At 38.4% G+C, this 24,113-nt stretch overlaps 1 protein-coding gene across 22 annotated transcripts in view; it reads right to left on the bottom strand.

The window, feature by feature from the left end:
* Positions 1-24,113, bottom strand: part of ACBD6 (acyl-CoA binding domain containing 6) — a 246,918-nt gene that overhangs the window by 54,583 nt on the left and 168,222 nt on the right. The window lies entirely within an intron of this gene.

Raw genomic sequence — 24,113 nt, 5'->3', positions numbered from 1 at the left:
GAAAATGGGTATCCTTGTCATGTTCTAGATCTTACAGGAAAGGATGTTTTTCCCCATTCACTATGATACTAGCCTTGGGTCTGTCATATAAGACTTTTATTATGTTGAGGTAAGATGTTCCTTCTATATCTAGCTTGTTAAGGATTTTTATCATTAAGGAATATTGAATTTTATCAAATACTTTTTCAGCATCAATTGAAATGATCATATATATGGTCTTTGTCCTTCATTCTGATGATATAATGTATCACACTGATTTATTCGCACATGTTGAGCCATCCTTGCATCCCTGTAATAAAACCAACTTGGTTATGATGAGTGATCTTTCTAATGTATCATTGAATTTAGTTTGCTACTATTTTGTTGAGGATTTCTGAATCAATATTCATCAGAGATACTGGCCTGTAGTTTTCTTTTTTTTAAAATTATTATTATTATACTTTAAGTTTTAGGGTACATGTGCACAATGTGCAGGTTAGTTACATATGTATACATGTGCCATGCTGGTGTGCTGCACCCATTAACTCGTCATTTAGCATTAGGTATATCTCCTAATGCTATCCCTCCCCCCTCCCCCCACCCCACAACAGTCCCCAGAGTGTGATGTTCCCCTTCCTGTGTCCATGTGTTCTCATTGTTCAATTCCCACCTATGAGTGAGAACATGTGGTGTTTGGTTTTTTGTCCTCGTGATAATTTACTGAGAATGATGATTTCTAATTTCATCCATGTCCCTACAAAGGACATGAACTCATCCTTTTTTTTATGGCTGCATAGTATTCCATGGTGTATATGTGCCACATTTTCTTAATCCAGTCTGTCATTGTTGGACATTTGGCTTGGTTCCAAGTCTTTGCTATTGTGAATAGTGCCGCAATAAACATACGTGTGCATGTGTCTTTATAGCAGCATGATTTATACTCCTTTGGGTATATACCCAGTAATGGGATGGCTGGGTCAAATGGTATTTCTAGTTCTAGATCCCTGAGGAATCGCCACACTGACTTCCACAAGGGTTGAACTAGTTTACACTCCCACCAACAGTGTAAAAGTGTTCCTATTTCTCCACATCCTCTCCAGCACCTGTTGTTTCCTGACTTTTTAATGATTGCCATTCTAACTGGTGTGAGATGGTATCTCATTGTGGTTTTGATTTGCATTTCTCTGATGGCCAGTGATGATGAGCATTTTTTCATGTGTCTTTTGGCTGCATAAATGTCTTCTTTTGAGAAGTGTCTGTTCATATCCTTTGCCCACTTTTTGATGGGATTGTTTGTTTTTTTCTTGTAAATTTGTTTGAGTTCATTGTAGATTCTGGATATTAGCCCTTTGTCAGATGAGTAGGTTGTGAAAATTTTCTCCCATTTTGTAGGTTGACTGTTCACTCTGATGGTAGTTTCTTTTGCTGTGCAGAAGCTCTTGAGTTTAATTAGATCCCATTTGTCAATTTTGGCTTTTGTTGCCATTGCTTTTGGTGTTTTCGACATGAAGTCCTTGCCCATGCCTATGTCCTGAATGGTATTGCCTAGGTTTTCTTCTAGGGTTTTTATGGTTTTCGGTCTAACGTTTAAGTATTTAATCCATCTTGAATTAATTTTTGTATAAGGTGTCAGGAAGGGATCCAGTTTCAGCTTTCTACATATGGCTAGCCAGTTTTCCCAGCACCATTTATTAAATAGGGAATCCTTTCCCCATTGCTTGTTTTTCTCAGGTTTGTCAAAGATCAGATAGTTGTAGATATGCGGATTATTTCTGAGGGCTCTGTTCTGTTCCATTGATCTATATCTCTGTTTTGGTACCAGTACCATGCTGTTTTGGTTACTGTAGCCTTGTAGTATAATTTGAAGTCAGGTAGTGTGATGCCTCCAGCTTTGTTCTTTTGGCTTAGGATTGACTTGGCAATGTGGGCTCTTTTTTGGTTCCATATGAACTTTAGTTTTTTCCAATTCTGTGAAGAAAGTCACTGGTAGCTTGATGGGGATGGCATTGAATTAAATTACCTTGGGTAGTATGGCCATTTTCACAATATTGATTCTGCCTACCCATGAGCATGGAATGTTCTTCCATTTGTTTGTATCCTTTTTTATTTCATTGAGCAGTGGTTTGTAGTTCTCCTTGAAGAGGTCCTTCACGTCCCTTGTAAGTTGGATTCCTAAGTATTTTATTCTCTTTGAAGCAATTGTGAATGGGAGTTCACTCATGATTTGGCTGTTTGTCTGTTATTGGTGTATAAGAATGCTTGTGATTTTTGTACATTGATTTTGTATCCTGAGACTTTGCTGAAGTTGCTTATCAGCTTAAGGAGATTTTGGGCTGAGACAATAGGGTTTGCTAGATATACAATCATGTCATCTGTAAACAGGGACAATTTGATTTCCTCTTTTCCTAATTGAATACCCTTTATTTCCTTCTCCTGCCTGATTGCCCTGGCCAGAACTTCCAACACTATGTTGAATAGGAGTGGTGAGAGAGGGCATCCCTGTCTTGTGCCAGTTTTCAAAGGGAATGCTTCCAGTTTTTGCCCATTCAGTATGATATTGGCTGTGGGTTTGTCATAGATAGCCCTTATTATTTTGAGATACGTTCCATCAATACCTAATTTATTGAGAGTTTTTAGCATGAAGGGTTGTTGAATTTTGTCAAAGGCCTTTTCTGCATCTATTGAGATAATCATGTGGTTTTTGTCTTTGGTTCTGTTTATATGCTGGATTACATTTATTGATTTGCGTATATTGAACCAGCCTTGCATCCCAGGGATGAAGCCCACTTGATCATGGTGGATAAGCTTTTTGATGTGCTGCTGGATTCAGTTTGCCAGTATTTTATTGAGGATTTTTGCATCGATGTTCATCAAGGATATTGGTCTAAAATTCTCTTTTTTGGTTGTGTCTCTGCCCGGCTTTGGTATCAGGATGATGCTGGCCTCTTAAAATGAGTTAGGGAGGATTCCCTCTTTTTCTATTGATTGGAATAGTTTCAGAAGGAATGGTACCAGTTCCTCCTTGTACCTCTGGTAGAATTCAGCTGTGAATCCATCTGGTCCTGGACGCTTTTTGGTTGGTAAGCTATTGATTATTGCCACAATTTCAGATCCTCTTATTGGTCTATTCAGAGATTCAACTTCTTCCCGGTTTAGTCTTGAGAGGGTGTATGTGTTGAGGAATTTATCCATTTCTTCTAGATTTTCTGGTTTATTTGCGTAGAGGTGTTTGTAGTATTCTCTGATGGTAGTTTGTACTTTTGTGGGATCAGTGGTGATATCCCCTTTATCATTTTTTATTGCGTCTATTTGATTCTTCTCTCTTTTTTTCTTTATTAGTCTTGCTAGCGGTCTATCAATTTTGTTGATCCTTTCAAAAAACCAGCTCCTGGATTAATTTTTTGAAGGGTTTTTTGTGTCTCTATTTCCTTCAGCTCTGCTCTGATCTTAGTTATTTCTTGCCTTCTGCTAGCTTTTGAATGTGTTTGCTCTTGCTTTTCTAGTTCTTTTAATTGTCATGTTAGGGTGTCAGTTTTGGATCTTTCCTGCTTTCTCTTGTGGGCATTTAGTGCTATAAATTTCCCTGTACACACTGCTTTGAATGTGTCCCAGAGATTCTGGTATGTTGTGTCTTTGTTCTCGTTGGTTTCAAAGAACATCTTTATTTCTGCCTTCATTTCGTTATGTACCCAGTAGTCATTCAGGAGCAAGTTGTTCAGTTTCCATGTAGTTGAGCGGTTTTGAGTGAGTTTCTTAATCCTGAGTTCTAGTTTGATTGCACTGTGGTCTGAGAGACAGTTTGTTATAATTTCTGTTCTTTTACATTTGCTGAGGAGAGCTTTACTTCCAACTATGTGGTTAATTTTGGAATAGGTATGGTGTGGTGCTGAAAAAAATGTATAGTCTGTTGATTTGGGGTGGAGAGTTCTGTAGATGTCTATTAGGTCCACTTGGTGCAGAGCTGAGTTCAATTCCTGGGTATCCTTGTTAACTTTCTGTCTCATTGATCTGTCTAATGTTGACAGTGGGGTGTTAAAGTCTCCCATTATTATTGTGTGGGAGTCTAAGTCTCTTTGTAGGTCACTCAGGACTTGCTTTATGTAGTTTTCTTTTTTTGATCTTTGTCTGGTTTTGGTATCATGATAATACTGGCCTTATAGAATGAGTTTGGAAGTCTTCCCTCCTCTATCTTTTTGGAATAGTTTGAGAAGGACTGGTATTAGTTCTTTTTTAAATGTTTGGTAGAATTCAGCAGTGAAGCCACGAGGTCCTAGGCTTTTCTTTACTGGAAAACTTTATTTCGGCTTCTATCTTGTTATGTGTTACTGGTCTGTTAAGGTTTTGGATTTCTTCACGGTTCAATCTTGGTAGGTTGTATGTGTCTACAAATTTCCCCATTTTCTCTAGATTTTCTAATTTATTGACATATAGTTAGTTGCTCATAGTAGTCACTTAATGATCCTTTGAATTTCAGTGGTATTGGCTGTAATGTCTACCTTTTCATCTCTGATTTTATTTGGGTCTTCTCTTTTTTTTTTTAGTCTGGCTAAAAGTTTGTCAATTTTATTTGTCTTTTCAAAACACCAAGTTTTCATTTTGATGACTGTATTCTTTCCTTCATTTCAATTTTATTTATTTATTTCTGCTCTGATTTTTATTTTATTATTTCTTGTCTTCTACTAATTTTGGGTTTGTTTACTCTTGCTTTTCCGGTTCTTTAGGATACACCATTAGGTTATTTGAAGTTTTTCTTCTTTTTTGATGCAGGTGCTATAAACTTCTCTCTTGGTACTGCTTTCACTGTGTCTTACAGGTTTTGGTATATTTCGTTTTCACCATTGTTTAAGAAATTTTTCAGTTTTCTTAATTTCTTCATTGACTCACTGGTCATTCAGGAGCATACTGTTTAATTTCCATGTGTCTGTATAGTTTCCAAAATTATTCTTGTTATTTACAGGCCAGTATGTCTGATGAATATTGATTCAGAAATCCTCAACAAAATAGTAGCAAACTAAACTCTGTAGTTTCATTTGATTGTGGTCAGAGAAGATGCTTAATATTATTTCAGTTTTTGACTAAGACTTATTTTGTGGCCTAACATACGGTCTATCCTTGAGAATGATTTATGTGCCAAGAAGAATGTGTACTGTACAGTCATTTGATGAAATGTTCTGTAAATATCTGTTAGATTCACTGTTGTACAGTATAGACTAAGTCTGATGTTTCTTTGATTTTCTGTCTGAAAGATCTGTCCAATGCTGAAAGTGGTATGTTGAAGTCTCCAGCTACTATTGTATTGGGGTCTCTCTCTCTCTTTACCTCTAATAATATTTCCTTTATGTATCTGGGTGCTTCAGTGTTGGATGCATATATATTTATAATTATTATATCCTTTTGCTGAATTGACCCCTTTATCATTATATAATGACCTTGTCTCTTCTTATAGTTTTTGTCTTGAAATCTATTTTGTCTGATATAACTATAGCTACTCCTGCTCTTTTTTTGTTTCCACTGGGATGGAATATCTTTTTGCATTCCTTTATTTTCAGTCTGTGTGTAACTTTATAGGTGAAGTGTGTCTCTTGTTGGCAACAGATCATTGGGTCTCGATTTTTTAATCCACTCAGCTATTCTATGTCTTTGGACAGGAGAGTTTTTAGTCCATTTACATTCAATGTCATTATTGATTAGGTAAGGACTTGCTCCTGCCATTCTGTTATTTGTTTTCTGGTCTTCTCTTTCTTCTTTCCTTGCTTCCTGTTTTCCTTTAGTGAAGGTAGTTTTCTCTGTTGGTATATTTTAATGTATTGCTTTTTATTTTTGCATATAAGTTTTTTGATTTGAGGTTATCATGAGGCTTGCAAATATCTTATAACCCATTATTATTAAGCTGATGACAACTTAACACTGATTGCATAAACAAATAGGCAAAAAAAAACCTAATAAAAACATTTTCACTTAATTCCCTGACTTTTTAACTTTTTGTTGCTTATGTCTTATTGTCCCATGTTTTGAAAAGTTATCCTAGTTATTATTTTTGATTGGTTCATCAACTAGTCTTTCTACTTGAGTAGTTTACAAACCATAATTACAGTGTTATAACATTCTGTGTTTGTGTGTTTACTATTACCAGTGAGTTTTGTGCCTTCATATAATTTCTTATTGCTCATTAACATGCTTTTCCTTCTGATTGAAGAATTTCCTTTAGCATTTCTTATAGGACAGGTGTAGTGTTGACAAAATCTCTCAGCTTTTGTTTGTCTGACAGTCTTTATTTCTTCTTCATGCTTGAAGGATATTTTCACCAGATATACTGTTCTAGGGTAATTTTTTTTTTTTTTTTTCCTTTAGCACTTTAAATATGTCATGCCACTCTCTCCTAGCCTGTTAAGGTTTCCACTGAAAAGTCTGCTGCCAGATGTATTGGAGCTCCATTATATGTTGTTTCTTTTTTCTTGATGCTTTTAGGATGCTTTCTTTACCCTTGACCTCTGGAAGCTTGATTATTAAATGTCTTGAGGTAGTCTTCTTTAGGTTAAAACTGTTCTATAACCTTCTTGTGCTGGAATGTTGGTATCTTTTTCTTGATTTGGGAAGTTCTCTGATACTATCCCTCTGAATAAACTTTCTATCCCTGTCTCTTTCTCGATCTCCTCCTTAAGGCCAATAACTCTTAGATTTGCCCTTTTGAGGCTATTTTCTAGATCTTTTAAGTGTGTTTCATTCTCTTTTATTCTTTTGTTTCTGCTGTGTATTTTTAAGTAGTCTGTCTTCAAGCTCACGAATTCTGCTTAATTCTGCTATTAAGAGACTGATGCATTCTTCACTATGTCAATTCCATTTTTCAACTCTAGAATTTCTGCTTGGTTCTTTTTAATTATTTCAATCTCTTTTTTATATTTATATGATAGAATTCTGAATTTGTTTTCTGTGTTATCTTAAATTTCTTTGAGTTTCCTCAAAACAGTTATTTTGAATTCTCTGTCTGAAAGGTTGCATATCTCTTTCTCCAGGACTGGTCCCTGGTGCCTTATTTAGTTTGTTTGGTGAGGTTGTGTTTTCCTGGATGATCTTGATGATTGTGGATAGTCATTGGTGTTTAAACATTGAAGAGTTAGAATTTATTGTAGTCTTTGCAATTCGGGCACATTTGTGCCCATTTTTCTTGGTAAGGTTTTCCAGGTATTGGAAGAGAATTGGGTCCCAAGCCCAATAACACTGTGGTTCTTAAAAACTCATAGAGGTAGTGACATGATAGTCTTGGATAAGGTCCAGAAGAATTCTCTGGATTATCAGACAGAGACTCTTGTTCTCTTCCCTTATTTTCTCCCAAATAAATGGAGTCTCTCCTGTGCTGAGCCACTTGGATCCTGGGGTAGAGTGATGCGAACACCCTGTGGCCACCACCACTGGGACTGTACTGGGTTGTATCTGGAGCCAGTACAGCACTGGGTCTCATCCAAGGCCCACTGTAATCACTACCTGGCTACCACCTATCTTTACTCAAGGCCCTAGGGCTCTACAATTAGCAGGTGGGGAAGCCAGCCAGGTTTTTGTCCTTTCCTTCAGGGAAGCAAGTTACCCCAGGCCCTGGGTGGGTCCAGAGATGCTGTCTGGGAGCTAGGGATTGGAGTAAAAAACCTTAGAAATCTACCTGGTGTTCTATTTTACTGAGGCTAAGCTGGCCCTAAAACCATAAGACAAGTCCTTCCCTCCATTTTCCACAGGGAGAGGAGGCTCTCCCAGTTGCCACCACCACCACCAGCCCATGGAGAGCTCTGCCAGGCCACTGCCAATATTCACTGAAAGCCCAAGTGCTCTTCAGTCAGCTGTGGTGAATGCTGCCAATCCTAGAACTCACCCTTCAGGGCAGCGGGCTCCCCTCTGGCCCACGACAAGTCCAGAAGGCTATCCAAGGCTTGTCTGGCCCAAAGCTGTCCAAGAGCCTAGGCATGGAATCAGGGACCCCAACAGCCTGCTTGGTGTTCTAGCCCATTGTGGCTGAGCTGGTGCCTATGGTACAAGGTAAAGTCCCCTTTACTTTTCCCTCTACTTTTCTGAAGCAGAAGCAATCTTTTACTGTAGCTACCACAGCTGGGAATGTGCTGGGTCTTACCTGAAGCCAGCACATCTCAGAGTATCATCCAAGGCTCAAAGCATACTAACTGGGCATTGCTGTTGGCTATTGCGGACCCAAGGGCTCTTTAGTCTGCAGGTGATGAATCCTGCAGGACTAGCTCCTTCCCTTCAAGGCAGTGGGTTCCCTTCTGACCCAGGATGTGTCTAGAAATGTCATCTGGGAGCTAGGCCCTGGAATGGGGGCTTCAAGACTCTGCCCAGTGCCCTATCCTACTGTGGCTGAGCAGGTATCCAAGATGTAAGACAGAGTCCTCTTTACTCTTTGCTCTCCTCTTCTCAAACGGAAGGAGTCAGAGGGATGGCACGAGCACTCCCTTTGTTGCCCTAGCTGATGTCTCCCTAGGTCATGTGCCGCCCTGGTCCACTGTCTCTAAGCCCACCGCAGCACTAGGACTTGCCTAGGAATTACAGTCCTGTGGCCTAGACTACCTTTCAAGTATATTTAGGACCCCAGATATCTTTGGCCCGCAGTGGTGAGGTTTAGGAAAACTCAAGTTCCAATCACTGGGATGGACGATCACCCTCTGGCTAGGGCTAGTCCAAATGCTCCTTCTATGTGTGGGTGCTGGCTGAGCCCTGCATGGCTTTGCTCTCTGCTTTGACAGGGCAGTACTGAGTTCAACGCCAAATCTCCCAGTTGCTGTGCTCTCCCTCTCCAAGTGCACAGATTCTCTCTCCACGCCACAGGGCTGCTGCGGGATTGAGAAGGGGTGGTGTCGGCGATTTAAGACTGTGTTTCCTACCCGCTGCAGTGCCTCTTTTAATAATATGAAGTTAAAACCAGGTACTGTGATTGCTCATCTGATTTTTGGTTCTTATGACAGTGCTCTTTTATGTGTAGTTATTTGTTAAAATTTGGTGTTCCTGCTGGGGGGACAATTGGTAGAGGGGCCTATTTGGCAATCTTGCTCCACATTCAGTTTATTCTTTAAACCAATTTAAAGACTAATTAATTTTAGTCTTTAATTTAACCTTTTTCCTTTTACTTAAACCCTTTAAAAGAATGTTCCCATATATTTCCTACAGTGTGGAGTGCAATGTCAGACATGATAATACAATGAAGGTCTAAACAATGATGAACAGGATATTTAGCTTATAGTTACTAGCTGCAAAATCACTACTATATTCTGTTTGATTTCTGGATTCTTTTTTCTTCCACATGTGCTCCTGCAGTTAAACAGATTATTTCTTTCCCCACATGTACTCTGCAGCAATTCTTTCTTATTTTTGATCATGCCTCCATTTCAGGAATATTTCCTTTAAGGACTGAGTTTTCTTGTATCTCCAAATTGTGTGCCTCATCAAACATAGTATACTTTTATTCTACCAAATGAGGTGTTGACAAAAATATTAAATACACAGCTCAGAATTGGTACAAGGAAACTATCATTTATTTTATCTGTTTAACACTAAGCCACTGATAACACTGCTGTTTCTTCTGCATAAAATTGTGTAGTCCCTGGTTTCTAACTGCTAAATACATTTTATCACACTGAATCAAGAGTCATATTTCTAGGTCAAGATACATACATATATACACACATATGTATATATACATATATACACACATATGTATATATACATATATACACACATGTATATATACATATATACACACATGTATACATATATACACACACATATGTATATATACATATATACACACATATGTATATATACATATATACACACATATGTATATATACATATATACACACACATATGTATATATACATATATATGTATATTCCTGTACAGGTGTGTGTATATATATGTACACACACACACACACACATATATTCCAAGCTGTTCTTACAGCTTGTATATATACAAGCAATGTATATATACACACATATATATTCCAAGTGGAAAATTCTCTTCAGTGTAACTGGATTTTTTTTTTTGACCATGATTCTGATGCTTTAATTCAATTCACACTTGATCTACCATCTCTACTAATGTCAGCTTTAAAGATACATGAGTAATAACAAAGCTGCAGAGAGGGGCTAGATTTTTCCATGATATGGCTAATGAGAAAATTTTATTATATCCAGTAATTTACTTAAAATATAAATTTTATTTAAAAAATAGTGTTTCAAGTGAATGTATGGTAAGTGAGGCACTCAAGCAAATTGGCTGTGAGAAATTCGAAGTAGTAATAAAAAATTTTGAGTTAGTAATATAGTTTTAGGTAAATCTTAATAGTATTTCTAAGCCTGGAATGTATTGTCTCTCCTTATGAGATCTGTGACTCTATAATAGATGATTAATCTGACAATTTAGAAGCTTGCAAATGCCTTTTATGATTATTTTTCTATATATATATATATAAGTTAAGCTTTCAGCTACAGGTTCTAGGTATTTTCCTTTCTTTCTAGGAAACAATGTAGATACAGTAACATCTTATTTAACTGGCATCTTTATGGAATGAGGGAGTATATATCAGTAGATTTTTCAAATAATTGGAACATTAACATTTCAGCATCCAAAAATTAAAAACATCATCCCTGTAAACTTTTGCATATAATTATTTCTAACACATCTTACTTCTCATTACTCTATATGGAGAACATGGACAATGATTTAACCTTTTTCTGACGATTTGCAGTCAACATCATAAACTGATTATATCCCTCAATTTCTGGCACCAAGTAAATGTCTGGGAATATGATTGAACAAAAACATCATTTATTGTACATACTATAAAAGATGCCTTTATAGTGCATTAAGGTATATAAAGCTATTTGGTCTTTCACCAAATGGCCCCAGACTACTTTTGCTTTTTGTTGAGTTTGATTTTTGTCTTTTTTTTTTTCTTTGATATACTGATTTTATTTCCTTTGGATATATGCTCAATAGTGCTGTTACTCAATCATATGATAGTTCTATTTTTAATATTTTAAGGACCCTACAGAGTGTTTTCCATAATGTCTGTACTAATTAACGTTCCCACCAACAGTTAAGAGTGTAAGAGTTCATTTTTCTCCACATCCTTACTATTTGTTCTTTTGTCTTTTTGATAATAGCCCTTAAGATAGGTGTAAAGTGATATCTCATTGTGGTTTTGATTTTTTTTTTTTTTTTTAGACAGAATCTCGCTCTTTTGCCTAAACTGCAGTGCAGAGTGGCACAATCTCGGCTCACTGCAACCTCTGTCTCCTGGGTTCAAGCCATTTTCCTGCCTCAGCCTCCTGTAGCTGGGAGTACAGGCATGTGCCACCACACCCAGCTAATTTTTTTTTTTCGTATTTTTAGTAGAAACAGGTTTTCACCATGTTGGCCAGGCTGGTCTCGAACTCCAGACCTCAAGTGATCTGCCTGCTGCTATAAAGACACATGCACATGTATGTTTATTGCCGCACTATTCACAATAGCAAAGACTTGGAACCAACCCAAATGTCCAACAATGATAGACTGGATTAAGAAAATGTGGCACATATACACCATGGAATACTATGCAGCCATAAAAAATGATGAGTTCATGTCCTTTGTAGGGACATGGATGAAATTGGAAATCATCATTCTCAGTAAACTATCGCAAGGACAAAAAACCAAACACCGCATATTCTCACTCATAGGTGGGAACTGAACAATGAGAACACATGGACACAGGGAGGGGATCATCACACTCTGGGGACTGTTGTGGAGTGGGGGGAGGGGGGAGGGATAGCATTAGGAGATATACCTAATGCTAAATGACGAGTTAATGGGTGCAGCACACCAGCATGGCACATGTATACATATGTAACTAACCTGCACATTGTACACATGTACCCTAAAACTTAAAGTATAATAATAATAAAAAAAAAAAAAAAGAGAAAACCAGGCCGGGCATGGTGAATTGTCTTTTTCTTTTTTAAGCAGCTTTTCCTCAGCCATAGGATATTCATTTATCCTTTATTATTATCAGTGTACCTGAACTCTTTAAAATTTTCTACCTCTCATCTGCTAAGGACTGGAAATCAGACAAGCAAGTTCCTCAAGCTGTGTCTAAAACTGGGAAACTGTCTCTGATTGATAGTCTGGGAATGGTCTCACAACATGATTTGTAGAAAGCTTTATTATAGATCTGTGTATTTTATGTTCATGTTGGTTTTATCTTGGTTTTAGGCTATATTCTTTTTTTAAACTTTTGGGGAGCACTTCTAAGCATAGACTATATTCTCAATCAGTGATTTTCAATTTTTTTAAACATTCTATGGAAGCTTGTATTCAAATAGAATCTGGAATGACAAGTAAATAAAGCCAACATTAAAGTGGCACTGCTCTGGGTGGTGATCTGTAGTCTGTGCACACTTCACCTTCTTGTGTCTCTACCAGTTGCCATCAGTGTCACCACAAATGGGTAACATGTCTTTGGACAAGTTAGAGGTAACTCTTTTTACTGGCTTTCTGTTTCTGGACATTTGTCTAATCCTCCACAAAATAATGGAACTAACTTGTTAATCAATAGTTACAAGATAACTTTCTGACCAGCCCACTCCTCAGTTTTCTTAAGTTTTCTCTATGAATAAAAAACAGAAAGTAACAGTATATATTCCAAAAAGCTGACAAAATACAGCAAAATACAAGGACTTGATTCTCTGGACGTCTTTCTCATTGGGTGTAAGCAATAATTAAGGATCAAAACTTCATTTGAAGGCTGGGCATGCTGGCTCATGACTCTAATTCCAGTACATTGAGAGGCTGAGGTGGGAGGACTGCTTGAGCCCAGGAGTTTGAGACCAGCCTGGGCAACATAGGGAGACCTTGACTCTATAAGAATTTTTTTTTTTTTTTTTTTTTTTTTAAAAGCCAGGTGTGGTGGTGCATACCTCTGGTCCCAGCTATTTGAGAGGCTGAGGTGAGAGGATTTCCTGAGCCCAGGAGACTGAGGCTGCGGTGAGCCATGATTATACCACCGCACTCCAGCCTGGGCAAACAGAGTGACACTGTTTCAAAAACAAACAAACAAACACCAAACCAAAATCACAAAAAAAACCTTATTTGAAAAACCATACATCTGTGATCAAATAGAAATGGGCATTTCAAACTCTTTCTCCACATGGGCTACAACAGTAAAAGCTAACTTAAATAGATGATATCCAAATTGATAAATAGCTACTGTAAACATGACAAGCAAACAACTAAAAGGAAAACAAAGGCAGTATTACTGATTATTCATCCCTTTTAAGGCAACTGATCAAATGTACATCTACACAGATGTTCTTAAGAGCAAGTTTGCTTTGGGAACTGCAGCTAAAACAACTACATTTACTTTAACATCATATTAAAATTGCTGGAGAGAGAGGAATTGGAGTAAAATAGGTACAGTGTAAACAAGCAGTTGAAACTAAAGAATGGATAATATATGTGCTCAATCCACAAGGTGGTCTTCTAATCATTTGGACTCACAAAACTACTGTTGGGTATAATTAGCATCAATTATTCAGTAATATTTCAGACAGAAACCATTCCAAATTTGCCATCAGGGCAGTGTCAGACTGGAGTCCTTGAGGTAATTCATGTGACAGCTTATCCAGCCACCCAGGAGGTTTCTTTTCTCCAGGAGATATAACTCAGATATTAGGTGAAGAGATCCATATCAGCAGATGTGGGGTCTATCTTGGCTTAGAAGCCCTGGTACTTTACAAGTGCCACAATATAACAGTAGCTTCTAGGGTCACACAAGGGGTATGCCAATTACAAGTAACTCAGGACATTCCAAAGTACAGTGTCCCCATCAGGTATTTATCATTCCTTTGCAGTTCTTCCCAGTCCAAATTAATTTACCAACCAAGGGGTCATTTTTGTTATAATGTTACTTAGTAATATAACTAACATCCTTAACTCCATCAGGTTACCAAATAACTTAGATAGCTATTTTAATCTAAAGCCAGATTTTCATTCAGCAGGGGGAAATGTAGTCAATATCCTAATATGGTATCAAACTTATATAATCAGAATTTCCATATTGAAGTTTAATTTGAAATACTTTGGGGATATCATAGGACTTTGCCAACTCTTTCTGTCTGTTCCACTTTGACTAAAAGAATTTCTCCCACAGCACATGTTCCTTGTTCCTTTGTTATTTTCTTTTTACGTAAGTATACCTAAGTGAATTGGGCTACAATATATTTTGCTACATCTGATTGTTTAAACCAGGGGCATCTGATAGAATACTACTACAATATAACAATGCTACAGCATATCTGGACAAAGAGATGCATGAGGATATTTAAGGAAATAGGGGACTTTGCAATTCCACTTCTGGAAATTTTTCCCCCAAGAAAAACTGTCCCAACCCCAAGACTTCATGTTAATAAATGGTATGTCATTTGGCTCTATTACCCAGCTGCTCAAGTCAAGAATTTGGGCTCCATCCTTGAATTCTACTTCCCTCATCCTCTATATTGAATCCACAAACAACTCTTACTAGGGAGTATATTCTAAAATATATGATGTCTAATTATCCATTTCTCTTTACCTCATTGTTACTACCTGTTATGAGTTTAACTGTGTCTCCCAAAAATATGTTAAAAGTTCTAACTCCTTGTACCTCACAATGGGTACCTTATTTGGAAACACACTGGAATGATGCATCTACAAGCCAAGAATGCCAAGAATTGCCAGCAAACACCAGAAGCCCGAAGAGGCAAAGGATTCTCCCCTACAGGTTTCAGAGGGAGAATGGCCCTGCTAACAATAAATTTCTGTTGTTTTAAGCCACCTAGTTTGTGGCACTTTGTTACAGCTGTCCTAGGAAACTAATACCCCACATCAGTACAAACCTCCACCATTTCCTACCTAGACAAAGGCAGTAACTTCATATTTGTTCCCCTCCCCCACTACAATCTATTCTTCAGACAGCAGTTAAAACAGGGGTCCCCAATCCCTGTTACCTGTCCGTGGCCTGTTAGGAACTGGGCTACACAACAGGAGGTGAGTGGTAGGCAAGTGAGCAAAGCTTCATCTGTATTTACAGTTGCTCCCCATCACTCACATTACTGTTTGAGCTCTGCCTCTTGTCAGATCAATGGCAGCATTAGATTCTCACAGGAATGCCAACCCTTATTGTGAACTGCACATATGAGGGATCTAAGTTGTATGCTCCTTATGAAAATCTAATGCCTGATGATCTGACAGTGCCTCCCATCATCCCTAGATGGGACCATCTAGTTGCAGGAAAACAAGCTCAGGGCTCCCACTGATTCTATATTACAGTGAGTTGTATAATTATTTCATAATATATTGCAATGTAATAATAATATAAAGTGCACAATAAATGTAATGCATTTGAATCATCCTGAAACCTTCCCCCGACCCCAGTCCATGGTAAAATTGTCTTCCACGAAACCTGTCCCTGGTGTCAAAAAGGTTGGGGACCACTGAGTTAGATAAATGACCTTTTCAAAAGTTAAGCCAGATTATGTCACTACCTTGCTTTTAAATCCTTCAACAGCTTCTTACTGTTTTTAGAATAAAGTTCAAAACTCTTACCATGGCCTAGAATAGCAGTTCTTAAAACATTTTGGTTTCAGGATCCCTTTATAGTAACTCTTCAGAGTTACTCTTCAGAATTACTGAGGACCTCAAAGAACTTTTGTTTATGTGGTTTAAATCTATCAGTATTTACCGTATTAGAAATTAAAGCCAGGAAATTTAAAAACCATTATGTTACTATATATTTCACATATAACATAAAAACATGTTACATGTTTTACACTTAACATAAATTATACGTAACATAATTTTAAAAATGAAAATATTTTTCCAGATTTAAAAAAAACACAATGAGAAGAGTGGTATCATTTTAGATTTTTGTAAATTTCTTTAATATCTGGTTAAATAGAAAATAACTGGATATGCATATCTAGTTCTGCATTCAATCTGTTGTGACAACACAAGTGATACAGCTTTTGAAATATGCTATTGCATGCTCATGACAATGAGTATGAAAAAGGCAAATAATGTCTTGGAATTATAAAATAATCCTGACCTCACAGACCTGCTGCACTCAAAAAATTTCACTGAGTGAATAAATGATTCATAGATTTATATAAATGTTTATCTGCAAGGATGTTCATGGCTTAAATTCATTCATTCAAGAAATACTGACAGCTCCCAGCGTGAGCAATGCAGAAGACGGTTATTTCTGCATTTCAATTGAGGTACCGTGGTCATCTCACTGGGGAGTGTCAGAAAGTGGGTGCAGGACAGTGGGTGCAGCGCACTGAGTGTGAGCCAAAGCAGGGTGAGGCATTGCCTCACCTGGGAAATGCAAGGTGTCAGGGAATTCCCTTTCCTAGTCAAAAGAAAGCGGTGACAGCCGGCATCTGGAAAATCGGGTCACTCCCACTCTAACACTGCACTTTTCCAATGGTCTTAGCAAACAGCACACCAGGAGATTATATCCCGCGCCTGGCTCGGAAGGTCCTATGCCCACGGAGCCTCACTCATTGCTAGCACAGCAGTCTGAGATCGAACTGCAAGGCAGCAGCGAGACTGGGGGAGGGGCGCCCGCCATTGCCGAGGCTTGAGTAGGTAAACAAAGTGGCCAGGAAGCTCCAACTGGGTGAAGCCCACCACAGCTCAAGGAGGCCTGCCTGCCTGCCTCTGTAGACTCCACGTCTGGGGGCAGGGCATAGTCAAACAAAAGGCAGCAGAAACCTCTGCAGACTTAAATGTCCCTGTCTGACAGCTTTGAAGAGAGTAGTGGTTCTTCCAGCATGCAGCAGGAGATCTGAGAATGGACAGACTGCCTCCTCAAGTGGGTCCCTGACCCCCGAGGAGCCTAACTAGGAGGCACTCCCCAGTAGGGGCAGACTGACACCTCACAAGGCCGGGTACTCCTCTGAGACAAAACTTCCAGAGGAACGATCAGGCAGCAACATTTGCTATTCACCAATATCCGCTGTTCTGCAGCCACTGCTGCTGATACCCAGGCAAACAGGGTCTGGAGCGGACCTCCAGTAAACTCCTACAGACCTGCAGCTGAAGGTCCTGACTGTTAGAAGGAAAACTAACAAACAGAAAGAACACCCACACCAAAACCCCATCTGTACATCACCATCATCAAAGATCAAAGGTAGATAAAACCACAAAGATGGGGAAAAAACAGAGCAGAAAAAGTGGAAACTCTAAAAAGCAGAGCACCTCTCCTCCTCCAAAGGAACACAGCTCCTCACCGGCAATGGAACAAAGCTGGATGGAGAATGACTTTGACAAGTTGAGAGAAGAAGGCTTCAGACGATCAAACTACTTTGAGCTAAAGGAGGAAGTGCGAACCCATGGCAAAGAAGTTAGAAACCTTGAAAAAAATTAGATGAATGGCTAACTAGAATAACCAATGCAGAGAAGTCCTTAAAGGACCTGATGGAGCTGAAAACCATGGCACGAGAACTACGTGACGAATGCACAAGCCTCAGTAGCCAATTCGATCAACTGGAAGAAAGGGTATCAGTGATGGAAGATCAAATGAATGAAATGAAGCGAGGAGAAGTTTAGAGAAAAAAGAATAAAAAGAAACAAACAAAGCCTCCAAGAAATATGGGACTATGTGAAAAGACCAAATCTACGTCTGATTGGTGTACCTGAAAGTGATGGGGAGAAGGGAACCAAATTGGAAAACACTCTGCAGGATATTATCCAGGAGAACTTCCCCAAACTAGCAAGGCAGGCCAAAATTCAGATTCAGGAAATACGGAGAACGCCACAAAGATACTCCTCGAGAAGAGCAACCCCAAGACACATAATTGTCAGATTCACCAAAGTTGAAACGAAGGAAAAAATGTTAAGGGCAGCCAGAGAGAAAGGTCAGGTTACCCACAGAGGGAAGTCCATCATACTAACAGCTGATCTCTCGACAGAAACTCTACAAGCCAGGAGAGAGTGGGGGCCAATATTCAACATTCTTAAAGAAAAGAATTTTCAACCCAGAATTTCATATCCAGCCAAACTAAGCTTCATAAGTGAAGGAGAAATAAAATCCTTTACAGACAAGCAAATGCTGAGAGATTCTGTCACCACCAGGCCTGCCCTAAAAGAGCTTCTGAAGGAAGCAGTAAACATGGAAAGGAACAACCGGTACCAGCCACTGCAAAATCATGCCAAATTGTAAAGACCATCGAGGCTAGAAGAAACTGCATCAACTAACGAGCAAAATAACCACCTAACATCATAATGACAGGATCAAATTCATACATAACAATATTAACCTTAAATGTAAATGGGCTAAATGCTCCAATTAAAAGACACAGACTGGCAAATTGGGTAAAGAGTCAAGACCCATCAGTATGCTGTATTCAGGAAACCCATCTCACATGCAGTGACACACATAAGCTGAAAATAAAGGGATGGAGGAAGATCTACCAAGCAAATGGAAAACAAAAAAAGGCAGGGATTGCAATCCTAGTCTCTGATAAAACAGACTTTAAACCAACAAAGATCAGAAGAGACAAAGAAGGCCATTACATAATGGTAAAGGGATCAATTCAACAAGAAGAGCTAACTATCCTAAATATATATGCACCTAAAACAGGAGCACCCAGATTCATAAAGCAAGTCGTTAGAGACCTAGAAAGAGAGTTAGACTCCCACACAATAATAATGGGAGACTTTAACACCCCACTGTCAACATTAGACAGATCAACGAGACAGAAAGTTAACAAGGATATCCAGGAATTGAACTCAGCTCTGCACCAAGTGGACCTAATAGACATCTACAGAACTCTCCACCCCAAATCAACAGAATATACATTCTTCTCAGCACCACACTGCACTTATTCCAAAAATGATCACATAGTTGGAAATGAAGCACTCCTCAGCAAATGTAAAAGAACAGAAATTATAACAAACTGTCTCTCAGACCACAGTGCAATCAAACTAGAACTCATGATTAAGAAACTCACTCAAAACTGCTCAACTACATGGAAACTAAACACCCTGCTCCTGAATGACTACTGGGTACATAACGAAATGAAGGCAGAAATAAAGATGTTCTTTGAAACCAACGAGAACAAAGACACAACATACCAGAATCTCTGGGACACATTCAAAGCAGTGTGTACAGGGAAATTTATAGCACTAAATGGCCACAAGAGAAAGCAGGAAAGATCTAAAATTGACACCCTAACATCACAATTAAAAGAACTAGAAAAGCAAGAGCAAACACATTCAAAAGCTAGCAGAAGGCAAGAAATAACTAAGATAAGAGCAGAACTGAAGGAAATAGAGACACAAAAAACCCTTCAAAAAATCAATGAATCCAGGAGCTGGTTTTTTGAAAGGATCAACAAAATTGATAGACCGCTAGCAAGACTAATAAAGAAAAGAGAGAAGAATCAAACAGACGCAATAAAAAATGATAAAGGGGACATCACCACCAATCCCACAGAAATACAAACTACCATCAGAGAATACTATAAACACCTCTATGCAAATAAACTAGAAAATCTAGAAGAAATGGATAAATTCCTCGACACATACACCCTCCCAAGACTAAATCAGGAAGAAGTTGAATCTCTGAATAGAACAATAACATGCTCTGAAACTGACGCAATAATTAATAGCTCACCAACCAAAAAAAGTCCAGGACCAGACAGATTCACAGCCGAATTCTACCAGAGGTATAAGGAGGAGCTGGTACCATTCCTTCTGAAACTATTCCAATCAATAGAAAAACAGGGAATCCTCCCTAACTCATTTTAAGAGGCCAGCATCATCCTGATACCAAAGCCTGGCAGAGACACAACCAAAAAAGAGAATTTTAGACCAATATCCCTGATGAACGTCGATGCAAAAATCCTCAATAAAATACTGGCAAACAGAATTCAGCAGCACATCAAAACGCTTATCCATCATCATCAAGTGGGCTTCATCCCTGGGATGCAAGGCTGGTTCAACATACGCAAATCAATAAACGTAATCTAGCATATAAACAGAACCAGTGACAAAAACCACATGATTATCTCAATAGATGCAGAAAAGGCCTTTGACAAAATTCAACAACCCTTCATGCTAAAAACTCTCAATAAATTAGGTATTGATGGGACGTATCTCAAAATAATAAGGGCTATCTATGACAAACCCACAGCCAATATCATACTGAATGGGCAAAAACTGGAAGCATTCCCTTTGAAAACTGGCACAAGACAGGGATGCCCTCTCTCACCACTCCTATTCAACATAGTGTTGGAAGTTCTGGCCAGGGCAATCAGGCAGGAGAAGGAAATAAAGGGTATTCAATTAGGAAAAGAGGAAGTCAAATTGTCCCTGTTTGCAGATGACATGATTGTATATCTAGCAAACCCCATCATCTCAGCCCAAAATCTCCTTAAGCTGATAAGCAACTTCAGCAAAGTCTCAGGATACAAAATCAATGTGCAAAAATCACAAGCATTCTTATACACCAATAACAGACAAACAGAGAGCCAAATCATGAGTGAATTCCCATTCACAATTGCTTCAAAGAGAATAAAATATCTAGGAATACAACTTACAAGGGATGTGAAGGACCTCTTCAAGGAGAACTACAAACCACTGCTCAATGAAATAAAAGAGGATACAAACAAATGGAAGAACATTCCATGCTCATGGGTAGGAAGAATCAATATCGTGAAAATGGCCATACTACCCAAGGTAATTTATAGATTCAATGCCATCCCCATCAAGCTACCAATGACTTTCTTCACAGAATTGGAAAAAAGTACTTTAAAGTTCATATGGAATCAAAAAAGAGCCCGCATCGCCAAGTCAATCCTGAGCCAAAAGAACAAAGCTGGAGGCATCACACTACCTGACTTCAAACTATACTACAAACAGTAACCAAAACAGCATGGTACTGGTATCAAAACAGAGATATGGACCAATGTAACAGAACGGAGCCCTCAGAAATAATGCCACACATCTACAACTATCTGATCTTTGACAAACCTGAGAAAAACAAGAAATGGGGAAAGGATTCCTTATTTAATAAATGGTGCTGGGAAAACTGGCTAGCCATATGTAGAAAGATGAAACTGGATCCCTTCCTTACACCTTATACAAAAATTAATTCAAGATGAATTAAAGACTTAAATGTTAGACCTAAAACCATAAAAACCCTAGAAGAAAACCTAGGCAATACCATTCAGGACATAGGCATGGGCAAGGACTTCATGTCTAAAACACCAAAAGCAATGGCAACAAAAGCCAAAATTGACAAATGGGATCTAATTAAACTAAAGAGCTTCTGCACAGAAAAGAAACTACCATCAGAGTGAACAGGCAACCTACAGAATGGGAGAAAATTTTTGCAATCTACTCATCTGACAAAGGGTTAATATCCAGAATCTACAAAGAACTCAAGCAAATTTATAAGAAAAAAACAAACAGCCCCATCAAAAAGTGGGCAAAGGATATGAACAGACACTTCTCAAAAGAAGACATGTATGCAGTCAAAAAAAAACATGAAAAGATGCTCATCATCACTGGCCATCAAAGAAATGCAAATCAAAACCACAGTGAGATACCATCTCACACCAGTTAGAATGGCAATCATTAAAAAGTCAGGAAACAACAGGTGCTGGAGAGGATGTGGAGAAATAGGAACACTTTTACACTGTTGGTGGGAGTGTAAACTAGTTCAACCCTTGTGGAAGTCAGTGTGGTGATTCCTCAGGGATCTAGAACTAGAAATACCATTTGACCCGGCCATCCCATTACTGGGTATATACCCAAAGGACTATAAATCATGCTGCTATAAAGACACATGCACACGTATGTTTATTGCGGCACTATTCACAATAGCAAAAACTTGGAACCAAGCCAAATGTCCAACAATGACAGACTGGATTAAGAAAATGTGGCACATATACACCATGGAATACTATGCAGCCATAAAAAATGATGAGTTCATGTCCTTTGTAGGGACATGGATGAAGCTGGAAACCATCATTCTCAGCAAACTACCGCAAGGATAAAAAACCAAACACCGCATGTTCTCACTCATAGGTGGGAATTGAACAATGAGAACACTTGGACACAGGAAGGGGAACATCACACCCCAGGGCCTGTTGTAGGGTGGAAGGAGGAGGGAGGGATAGCATTAGGAGATATACCTAATGTAAATGACGAGTTAATGGGTGTAGCACACCAACATGGCACATGTATACATATGTGACAAACCTGCATGTTGTGCACATGCACTCTAAAACTTAAAGTATAATTTAAAAAAAGAAAAAAGAAATACTTATTGAGTATCAACTACGTGTTAGGCAGTGTTCTAAGGACAGCAAACAAGACAAAAATCTCGCCCTAATTGGGAGAGGGGGAACAGAAAACAAGCTAAGTAAAATATAGTATACTAGATGATGGTACGTGCTACAGAGAAAAATAAAGCGGGAAAGAAAGATACAGAATGCTGGGAGGTAGGGTAGAATGGGTATCAACTTAAAATAAGGTAGGTAGAGTAGACCTTACTGAGACAACTAGGGGAGAAAAACATGAAGATGGTAAGGGAATAAGCTGTCTAAATATCTGGGGGAAAAGCAATAGGAGGGAACAAGATGAACAAGTGCAAGGACCCTGAAATGGTTATGTACCCAGCATGTCTGATGAACTGAGAGGAGGCCAGCGTGTTACTGAAGCAATGAAAGCAAGTTAGATTAGTAATAAGAGATGAGGGGAGAGAGAGGTAATAAAGGGCCAGATGGCATAGGGCCTTGTAAGCCATTCCAAGGATTTTGGCTTTTATGTTTAATTCAGTGAGAGGCCACTGAAGGTTTGTGAGCAGAGGAATAGCTTGACTTCACTTATGGGTTAAGAGGATCACTCTGGCTGCTAGGTTGAAAATAGAAGGAGTGATCAACTGTGCCACATGCTGCTGATAGGTCAGGTATGGTAAAGACTAAGAAATAGTCACTGGATTTAGCAAAGTGGAAGTCACTGGTTTTCCTGATAAGAACAGGAAGAATGGTGGAAGTGAACATTTGAGATCAAGTGCGTTCAAGAGATTATGGGAAAGAAGGAATTAGAGTATAAAGAACTCTTTTATGGGATTTTGTTGTAAAAAGGAGGAAAGAAATGGGGCATTACATAAATGGGCAAGGAGCTAGAGGATAGCAGTATAACTGTATCCTGATGGAAATCTACACAGAAGAGAGAGAAAACTGATAATGCAAAAACAAAAAAACAAAAACAGGGGTGGGGGGTTTAAATATGGAGTAAGATCCTTGAGCAGGATGAGATATAGTACACAAGCAGAGGGGAGGGCCTTAACCAGAAGACGAGATAGTTCATCCACACTAATACAAAGCAAAGTGAACTATAAGAGCACAGATGCAGGTAAGTCAGTAGATATGGTAGTGAGAATTTATGGAAGTTCTTTTTTAATGGCTCCTGTTTCATCAGTTAAACGGGAAGGAAGGTCACCAGCACAGAATTATGATGAGGATCGAGATATCTAAATTTTGAGGAGAGAAGAGAAAATATGAAAAAGTCATCTAACTGGTAGAGTTCATGGGATAGGGAAATGTAGTGTCACTGCTGAGATTAGTGGTTATAAACATGGAGTGAGCATGGTTGTGTATTTTTTTCCAGCCATATTTAGCTGCATGGGTGGAGGTATGGAAGAGTAGAATTTATTTAAATATCTGCTTTCTGAAAGTCTACTATATACCAGGGACACCGCAATAAACAAGCCAAGTTACAGTCTTTGCCTTTATGGAGTTTACAACGTAGTTTACATATTGCAAAATAGAAACAAGCTATATATCTTAACAGTGGGATGGCTACAAGTATAGTATACTGCAGGCATATTATATGATACTAGCTAGTCATTAGAAATTATGTTAAAAAGAATATGGATATGAGAAAATATTAATAATAAAGTAGGTTATAAAACTATGTAGAGCATGGTCCCATTTTTGTTTTAAAATTGTATCTCTACCTACAGGAAAAAGATATTAAAAGCATGAGAATGAAAACAGGGATTATCTTGAGGATAATATTATAGATGACAAAGATTTTCTTTTGTT

Source organism: Pongo abelii, chromosome 1 (genome assembly GCF_028885655.2).
Source record: "Pongo abelii isolate AG06213 chromosome 1, NHGRI_mPonAbe1-v2.0_pri, whole genome shotgun sequence".
Classification (NCBI taxonomy): domain Eukaryota; kingdom Metazoa; phylum Chordata; class Mammalia; order Primates; family Hominidae; genus Pongo; species Pongo abelii.
Note: the sequence above shows the minus strand (reverse complement) of the source record. Positions and strands in the feature narration are given on the sequence as shown.